The following is an 8,934-nucleotide window of genomic DNA, read 5'->3' as shown; positions in this document are numbered from 1 at the left end:
AATAAATTTAAACTCTACAGTAAACGTTTACAATTCCTTGGTTTTTTTTAAATTAAAAAAAATTGATGAATAAATGTTTTTTTAACAATATGTCGATTGGAAGATTGAACCTCAGACTAAGTATAAGTTCATGTCAGTTATGTTTAGTATCATGTTGGTTGATGAATAAATCCTTTAGACTTTATTTATTTCCACTATTCCATTACAAAATCCATAAAATCCCAGTCCCGTCGTCATCACACCAAAACTTTATCTCTAACCTTTTTCTCTATTTCTTCCATAAAACTCAATTATTTTAGTTTTTTTTTTAATACTACGGTGTTTTACTTCATTTTGGTACCTATGTGAAACCCGGATTTTCATTATTCCTACTTAAGCAGGTGGCTAAGGAAATTTTAAGTGGTTGAATAGAATTTTCCTTGAGTAGTTTTGAGTTAAGCTTTAATTGATGAAAAATTGGCTAAGTGTTGGACCTAGGCATTGCTATGCATTGCACAATTTGGAGAGATTACTTGGGCAAAGGGAGAAGAAAAAGTGTGAATTTGGAAGCTTGAATTTTGGGAAAAACTTATGGAAAATTGGCTAAGTATAAACCTATATGTTGGATGTGTTGGATGCATTGGATGATGGATGCATTGGATGCGATTGGATGCGTTAGATGATGGATGCATTAGATGTTAGGATGATGGATGCGTTGGACTGCGATGGATGCATTGGAAGTGTCTGGTTGCTCCATACGGCTAAAGCGAAAGAAAGTTGAAAGTGATGCGTTGGAAAGGTTGGGATGGCACAAGAGTCGGTGTGGCAAAAGGCATACAGACGCAAGGGTAGGCGAGGACGCGGGCAAGCATGCGCTAGAAAGTGGCATGAACGTCGATGCTAGCGCCCATGCGTCGAGTGGTCTGAGCGAGCCCTGCGAGCGATGCTAAGCGCCCATGCCGAAGTGAGCCCATGCATCGATGCTAGTGCCCATGCGTCGAGCGCTTTGAGCGAGCCTTGCAAGCGATGTCGAGTGTGCCATGCGTCGATGCGCACCGAGCGAGCCTTGCAAGCGATGTCGAGTGAGCCCATGCGTCAAGTGGGCAAACGCTGCCAAACGCCAGCCATGCGCGAGGCAGGCCAAGTGCTGCCAAAGGCCCAGCCATGCGTCGACGGGCCAAACCATTGCCAAACGCCCAGCCATGCGTCGAGTAGGCCAACCGCTGCCCAAGTGTCACAATCTCTCTTTCAAGAGGTTCTCTTACGATTGTGCGGCACTTGTTCCGCTCACGAACAAGTCAGCCAACTCGAATACAGACTGTCGGTGGCACACCGAGTGCCTCTCGCAACCTCCACCCCCGTTTTAGGGAAAACGATTTTTAGAAAACAGGTTTGGAGAAAAGTTTCGTAAGTAGTTTTTGTAAGTGCGAATAAAGAAAGAAAGATTATAGTAGGCTAGAAAGCATATAAGCAACAACAACAGCTTTATAGATACTTACTCTGGATATGCGGAAGTGATGATTAGTCTTATCCCTATATAGTACATTCTGAACAAAAAGCCAACTGGCACCCTTGCATATCAAAAGGGCGAGTGGTCACTTACAATGAAAGTGTAAAGAAAGCAAAGCTAACTAAGCTATAACAATACATGATATGAAAGTATGCTAGAAAGGGGTTGGATCGGGCATGCAGCCATGGGCAACAGGCCTCGGACAAGCATGACCATGACATTCTTCCCCACCAATTTTGATTGACGTCCCATCAACCGACCCTGTTCAAAATCTGCGATGCTGGAGCTGCATTCTTTAAATCTTCGGCCCACACCCAACTGATCTCTTCGTCGGGGGAGAACCTTCCATTTCACTAAGAACTCTATCAGTTCTCGTTTTGGGTCTTTCCAATACGACGCGTTACGTTTATTCAATTTGTGCAACTTTTTTCCCTAGCGGAATTCTTCATCGTGACCGAGTGGACGCCTTAGCATATTTCGTTGTTCATCTTTGGGATCGGGATGATAGGGCTTCAGGATACTCACATGGATGACAGGATGAATCTTCATCCATAAGGGTAACTGAACCTTATATGAGGTTCTCCGACCTTTCTCAATTACCTCTTCACTAGACCTTCATATTTCTTTACTAGCCATTGGTCTCTCTGGTCTCGAAAACGAAACTGTTTCGGTCGTAGCTTGATCAGGACCTTGTCCCCAGCTTGAAACTCGAGGGCCCTCCGCTTCTTATCAGCCCACTTCTTCATCCTTCTTGACGCTCTTTCCAGTGGTATGAGCTATCTCAGAGGTTTTGCTCCACTCCTTAGTGAAGTTATGTGCCTGAGGACTTTTGCCTGCGGTAAGGTGGTCCACCAAGTGTGGACATAGTGGCTGTCTACCGCACACCACTTCGAAGGGCATTTTTTCGGTCGTGGAACTCTGCTGGCTATTGAAGCTGAACTGAGCCACATCTAACAACTGGACCCAATTCTTCTACCTAGCGTCGATAAAGTGACGCCAGATTCCTCGAGATACTAATCTCTCTCTTTTTCTTTTTTAACAAAGACAACAAACACATCGGGTATTTTTGTCCCAAATTTTCCAGCATCCATCGTATTTTTAGTCAATTTTGGCATGGTTGGAGTAAAATATGGAAATAACCTCAAGTTCATTCGTTCCTCTAGAAAAAAAAATCGTTTGATTTTAGTGGTAGAATTGAAAAAAACCGTCATCGAAATGGAGCTTTCCATTAACCTAACCCATTAAAATGATTCAAACTCGACCCATTAATTGTTTAACCCAAGTTTGCTGACTAGGTAATTTTCTAAACTATTTAATTTTTTTTTTTTGCCAACTCAGCTAGTTCCAATCCTAATTTAATGATAGGGGTTAATCTTAAACTTTATGAAAAGTAGTTGAACTAAAATTAAAACTTAAAAGTATGTGAACAAAAGTAGAATGATGATTAAAGTATGGGGATCAAAATGATATTGTAATATATATTTTTTTAAACATATATATTTACATTCACATTAAATTTAAAGTTACTAAATAGGAGCGAAACTCGTATTGATATATGTTTTCGTTTCTTATTAGATATCAATAACGAAATATATGACCTAATTTTCTAATAAAGAGGCTAAAAGATATTTAAAATAAAGCACTAGAGAAAACAACGAAAGCGGGGATAGCTCAGTTGGGAGAGCGTCAGACTGAAGATCTGAAGGTCGCGTGTTCGATCCACGCTCACCGCATTTTTTTCCCCCTTAATTATAGTTCTATTTTGTTTGGACTCATCGTGGGCCGATTTTTCACTGCCTGGAAGTTCCTTTCTGGGTGAAAACGGCCCACTTCATTTTTTTTTTCTTTTTTCGCTTTCCTTCCCTTTATTGTTGTTTTTATTTTTTCCTTCTTCTAAATATCAAATTTTTTCTTGTTGTATAATAATAAAAAAAAAAAAATTAATAATCTTAATTAATATTTTACAAGTGAAAAGGTTTAGACTCTCCGTTGGCTACACTTTTTACTTAGATTACATTTAAAAGTTCAAAATCATATATAGGCAATTACTTAGTCGAGATTATTATAGATTTAATCCTTTTCTAAAACTTATTTTAGTAAATATCTAAATATTTTGATATTTTCCTATAAAGGATTTAATACTATTTTTAGATAAAAATACTCTTTGTGATGGGTTGAAGAGGAAAAATTGGAGAGAGAAAATATATTTAATATATATTTTTCCATATTTAAAAAATATCTTTAATGTTGGAGTGAAAAATACATTTATTATATTTAATTAAGAATTTGAGATTTCTTCAAATTTTCAAATATCAAATTTTCAATTGGAGAAAGAAAATGTATTTAATATTAATGTTCATTTGACGCATTTGACATGTCAAACAACTAATTTTTTTTGACGAATTCGTTGGTTATTTTAAATATATCTTAGAACATTTTTTTCAGATGCCTTGCAAATACTTTAACCAATATATAAAATATACCACAATAATAAATAAAAAATTGACTTAATTATTCAATATATAATCCCCAATATGTGTGTACATGTGTGTGCGTGTGCATGCTCGTACCTGCGTGTGTGTTGGGTATGCGTGCGTGCGTGCATGTGCGTGTGTGGGTATGCATGTGCCTGGGGTGTGTGTGCGTGTGCCATGCATGCACGTGGGGAGTCACACTTGTGACAGAAAACTACAAATATTTCAAATGGGGAAGAATCTCAACTAATTAAATATATAATAAATACATCCAAAAATTAGATGAAATTTATTGAGATTTATGACTACTTACATGAAATTTATGATATATGATTTATTTTTTTGAGCATTAAGTGATTATATACACGTGGTATATTTGAAATTGTTTAAAATAATTTTGAATGACATATATGTTTAGAAAGTTGTTAAATTTTTGATTTATTGGGATTAATAGATTCTGGTATAAAATAAATATATTTGGGATTTATGTTAAAAACCGTGTCAATTTTCTTATTTATACTATGATTATTTCATATATCGGCTAGAACATTTGCAAAATCTAAAACAAATGTTTAAAGTATATTAAATAACCATGAATTCGTTAGAAAATCAATTGCTTGATACGTCTAATCGTGTTAAATGAAAAATATAATCGTATTAAATACATTTTTCTACTTCTAGTTTAAAAATGGGAAGAAATCTTAAAATAATTGATATAATATAATAAATTCATTTCATCTTCCAATATTAAAGATGTTTTATAAATATGAAAAAAAATATCATAAATGCATTTTAATCTCTCCAGCTGCCCACCAAAAAAGAAGTAATAATTGTAGGTTGGGGCCCTAAAATGGTAATTGGATATTATTTTTTGTTGTAATTAACATCCCACTTAGAATTTGGAAAATAATAGAAAAGGTTGACACATTAAGAAATATAATGACCTGTGTTTGATTATTGTATCCCTACTTAGTCTTCTTAATTTTGAAATGTATGTGCTATTTTAGTTCCTTGAGTTTTCAAAATGTACCCCTTTTGGTCATTGAATGTTAATGATATGTGCATTTACCTAAGTTTTCAAAATGTAATTTTTAGTCTTTGATTTTTAAAATAGGTTTAGAAGGCCTATGCAATATTTTTTTTTTCTTCATTATTTTAATAGTATCGAGTTGTGTTTGGTCGATGATACTTATATCGACCAAAATATAGTAACTAACAAATAGAGAAAAACGACCAAAATAGAAGATAGTTATATCGAAAAGATATAATAAGAAAACAACAAATGTAAAATTGCCAGAGTGATGCATAGCTTAAACTCACGTACGAAATGTTGTTGATGCAAAAGGTTTTGTAGTTCAAATCCCGCAATAACTTTTATTACTTTAAAACTTCTGTAAATTGAAAGTTTAAAATACTATTATAATAATCATGGTCGTATCATTACCTTTTTCTCATTTATATTTTTGTATGACAATAAACAAAATGTACTAAAATTGAAAAAAATCCTTCACATGGATTGTGGAAGTTTATTTCAAGTTTTTTCGATCAAAGAAACCCTTCAATTTTTTTTAACGAATAAGCAGTTGCCAAGTTTTTCAATCTCTTCAGGATGCATGTGAAGGTTTTTCCAAAAGTAGAAGGAAAATTTCTTTTCCTCTTATGACAAATTAAGTTTTGAAATCAAAGTTCTCGAACAAGCCATTCCCACATATACTATAAGTTGTTTCCAAACCGCTTTAAGGGCATTGCGATGAGATAGTAGCTATATGGAAGGTTTTTGATAGGGCCTACAACTGTTAAAGAGGATTCATTGTGAAACTAGAAGTAGATGATACAACAAAAAAAGAGAAGCGAGCTTGGGTTCAAAGCTCGACCCAATTTAATTCTTTACCCCATATTTAGTTTTCAACTCTTAATTTAATGATTTAGGGGCTATTTTTAAGCTTATGGAGGACTAAAATGAAACCAAAATTAAAATTTAAAAGTATATAAACTCTAAGATCGTAATGAATCATTAAAAAGTACAGGACCAAAAGATATAGAAATATATTTTTTTAATTTTATAAATATAGATTTTACATTTACAACTGACACCAAACCTTTCAAAATATAAATAGCGAACTCCAAACTCCGTTTTTCAGAATGTCTTTGTTTTGTCATTGGATATCGAAAACAATTTTTTGATCGACTTAATTTTCTAATAATCTTGGAAAAACAATATATTAAATTTTAATTTTTTATTATTAAATGCGGGGATAGCTCAGTTGGAGGAGCGTTCAGACTGAAGATCTGAAGGTCGCGTGTTCGAATCCACGCTCACCGCATTCTTTTCCCCCTTAATTTATTTCATTTTATTTGGCTGGTCGTGGGCCCGATTTTTTCTCCGCGTGGACGTTCTTTTCTGGGCCGTAGTAATGTGAAAACGGCCCAACTCCCTACACTTTCTTTCCCCCTTCCCTTCCGTTCCCTTTATTGTTGTTTTTTTCTTCTCTCATAAATATCCAATTTTTCGTGGTCTGTATAATTAGAAAAAACCAAAATTAATAATGTTATCAACTAATATTTTATAAGTGATAGGTTACTCTTCCCTTGCTGATCTATACACTTTACTTATATTAAGTTAAGAATAAGTTTAAAAACACATATATAGAAAAATTACCTTTTAAATTTTCTGAATTCCCGAGGAATATGTATGTTTAGTTTTCGAATTTTACAAAATATATCATTTTAGTGATCGAGTTTTAAAGTATATGTGCATTTTGGTACCTAAGTTTTCAAAATATATGATTTAATCTATTGAGTTTTTAAAAGTAGGTTCAAAAGATCTATGCAATAAGATATACAATTTTATATATTCTTATACATACCCGGTCAAGAACACAAGTACAATCCACTCGAAATCTTGTAATTTTAATTTTTAAAAAACAGAAGTTATTTAGCATTAATAGATAAATATTAAATACAATTTGTTTTTAGTTACCATAATTTTTTGAAAAATTTAAGTTAGTGTTTTAAAAAAATTACTAATTAGTACAAAGGAGAGAAAAATATGCACAAAAATTAATTATCAGATAAAATACATGATATTTAAGTATTTGAAAATAATAGATAATGCAAGCCATTTGTATTTTAATATTTTCACACCGTTGAAGTCACTCTCATACAAGGAAATGATCATAATTTTCACCAAAATATATTACCACTTTTATTAGATGGATTTTTTTTCTCTTCTAATATCTTGGTCAAAATAATTTTTTTAAGAAGTAAAAACACAACTATTATCTAATGCTTTTCTCTTAAACACATTCACATTAAAACACACACAATATAAGAGTCGATGCACCATTTTAATGTATAAATACCTCCAACCCGATGAGATGCATCAAAATTACATCAAAACTGCATCTATTAGCTAATAAATAAAAAAAAACATTAAATATTCAGTCAAAAATAGCAAAGGCTATAATGAAATCAATATAGTTTTTAGAATGGAAAATAATTGCATTTCCATGCATTTAATAAATATAAGACAAGGCACTTTTAATCTATTACCCAAATAATAAAGAGAGAGGCTACAATGATTTGACAAAAGCATAGAAGGAACAATCTTGGCAGAAGTGAGTAATTTTGCCTTCACAAATAAGTGCAATATTCCATAACAGGGGATGTGAATCACTGCTAAACCAAATACCTGTACTCAAAAATAATCACAACTCACTAAAATTATCTTCTTAGAATGATATATAAAAGATCAAACTAATCCTAATGTATCTACTTAGTTTTCAAATTTTGAAGTAATTTAACATGTGACATTGTAAGTTAATGTAAGTTCTCATAAAAGTTCATGTCAAATGATAAAAATCATTTAAAAAACAAAAGACATCGGTTAAAAAATTATGGAAAAAAATCGTTGAAAAGATGTTTATTATTTTGATTATTCGAGAAGTTATTTAAATTAGAGATTTTTGAAAATCAAAGATTAAACTAGTAATTTCGTATAACTTTTTTTTAATAAAATCTAATACTAAGGCATCTAAATATTTCTGATTTTTTTTCTCCAATTACTTTTACCCAAATGCCACCGTAGTTTTATGAAACAAATGAAAATTACAATTAGAAAATAGTGAGATTATTGTTCTCTTAATTTAAGTAAAAAATATAATTTTTTATAAATTTTCCTGACTTGAATACCTCGATCTCTTGAGAACTCACTCACTTCTATGTTACTTTTATTACTTGTTGGATATACTATAGCACATTGGAAGTAGCACAAAAAAAATTTATGTCAATTGTTCATAAATTTTCAAATTTGCATATTCAATGCCTCAAGCTATCATTTTTAACAAGCATCAAATACTCTATTTTTTCCTTTTCCCATTTGAGGAGGAAAAAGATACAACTTGTTTAGCAATTTGATTTACTACAATATATGGAATTCCATATTGGCTGGAATGTATTCCAATATTGAGATTCTTAAACTTACAACATCATCATCCTTGATTTATCTAATCACACATATATGATAACTTAAATCCTGAGTGTTCATTTTGTTCCTATTATATATTTTTATTTTGTTCATTTGATCAATATAATTTCAAAGTTTTCATTTGGATTCTTGTATTTTTATTTTAGTCATGTTAGTCCTTGAACTTTTAAAAAGTGATTAATTAAAGTCATGAAATAGGAATGAAATAAAGGAACAAATGGTCACTTTTTAAAAAGTACAGGAATCTGAATAATATTTCAAAGTATTAAGGAATCAAAATAATAACATTTAAAGAAAAATATTGGTACCAAAATGAAGTAATTGGTACCAAAATGAAAGTAAAGCAATTGTAAGTAGTTTTTCTAAAAGAAGAAAAAGCTAAAAATTAACTTTGAGGTTTTCATGGGAGAAATATAAGGAAAGGTAGAAAATATGAGTTTTAGTGTGACAATGAATTTGAGGAAAACTGAGGATTTCTATGGACT

At 32.1% G+C, this 8,934-nt stretch overlaps 2 non-coding genes across 2 annotated transcripts; both read left to right on the top strand.

Annotated features, from left to right (window-relative positions):
• Positions 1-3,149: 3,149 nt before the first annotated feature.
• TRNAF-GAA lies at positions 3,150-3,222 on the top strand. Its single transcript has one exon. It is a non-coding gene; the product is annotated as a tRNA-Phe (tRNA).
• A 2,990-nt stretch (positions 3,223-6,212) lies between these two features.
• TRNAF-GAA lies at positions 6,213-6,287 on the top strand. Its single transcript has one exon. It is a non-coding gene; the product is annotated as a tRNA-Phe (tRNA).
• Positions 6,288-8,934: the final 2,647 nt, after the last annotated feature.

Source organism: Benincasa hispida, unplaced genomic scaffold, assembly GCF_009727055.1.
Source record: "Benincasa hispida cultivar B227 unplaced genomic scaffold, ASM972705v1 Contig1993, whole genome shotgun sequence".
Taxonomy (NCBI): Eukaryota; Viridiplantae; Streptophyta; class Magnoliopsida; order Cucurbitales; family Cucurbitaceae; genus Benincasa; species Benincasa hispida.
The sequence above is the reverse complement of the archived record's forward strand: the minus strand, read 5'-3'. Positions and strand labels throughout refer to the sequence as shown.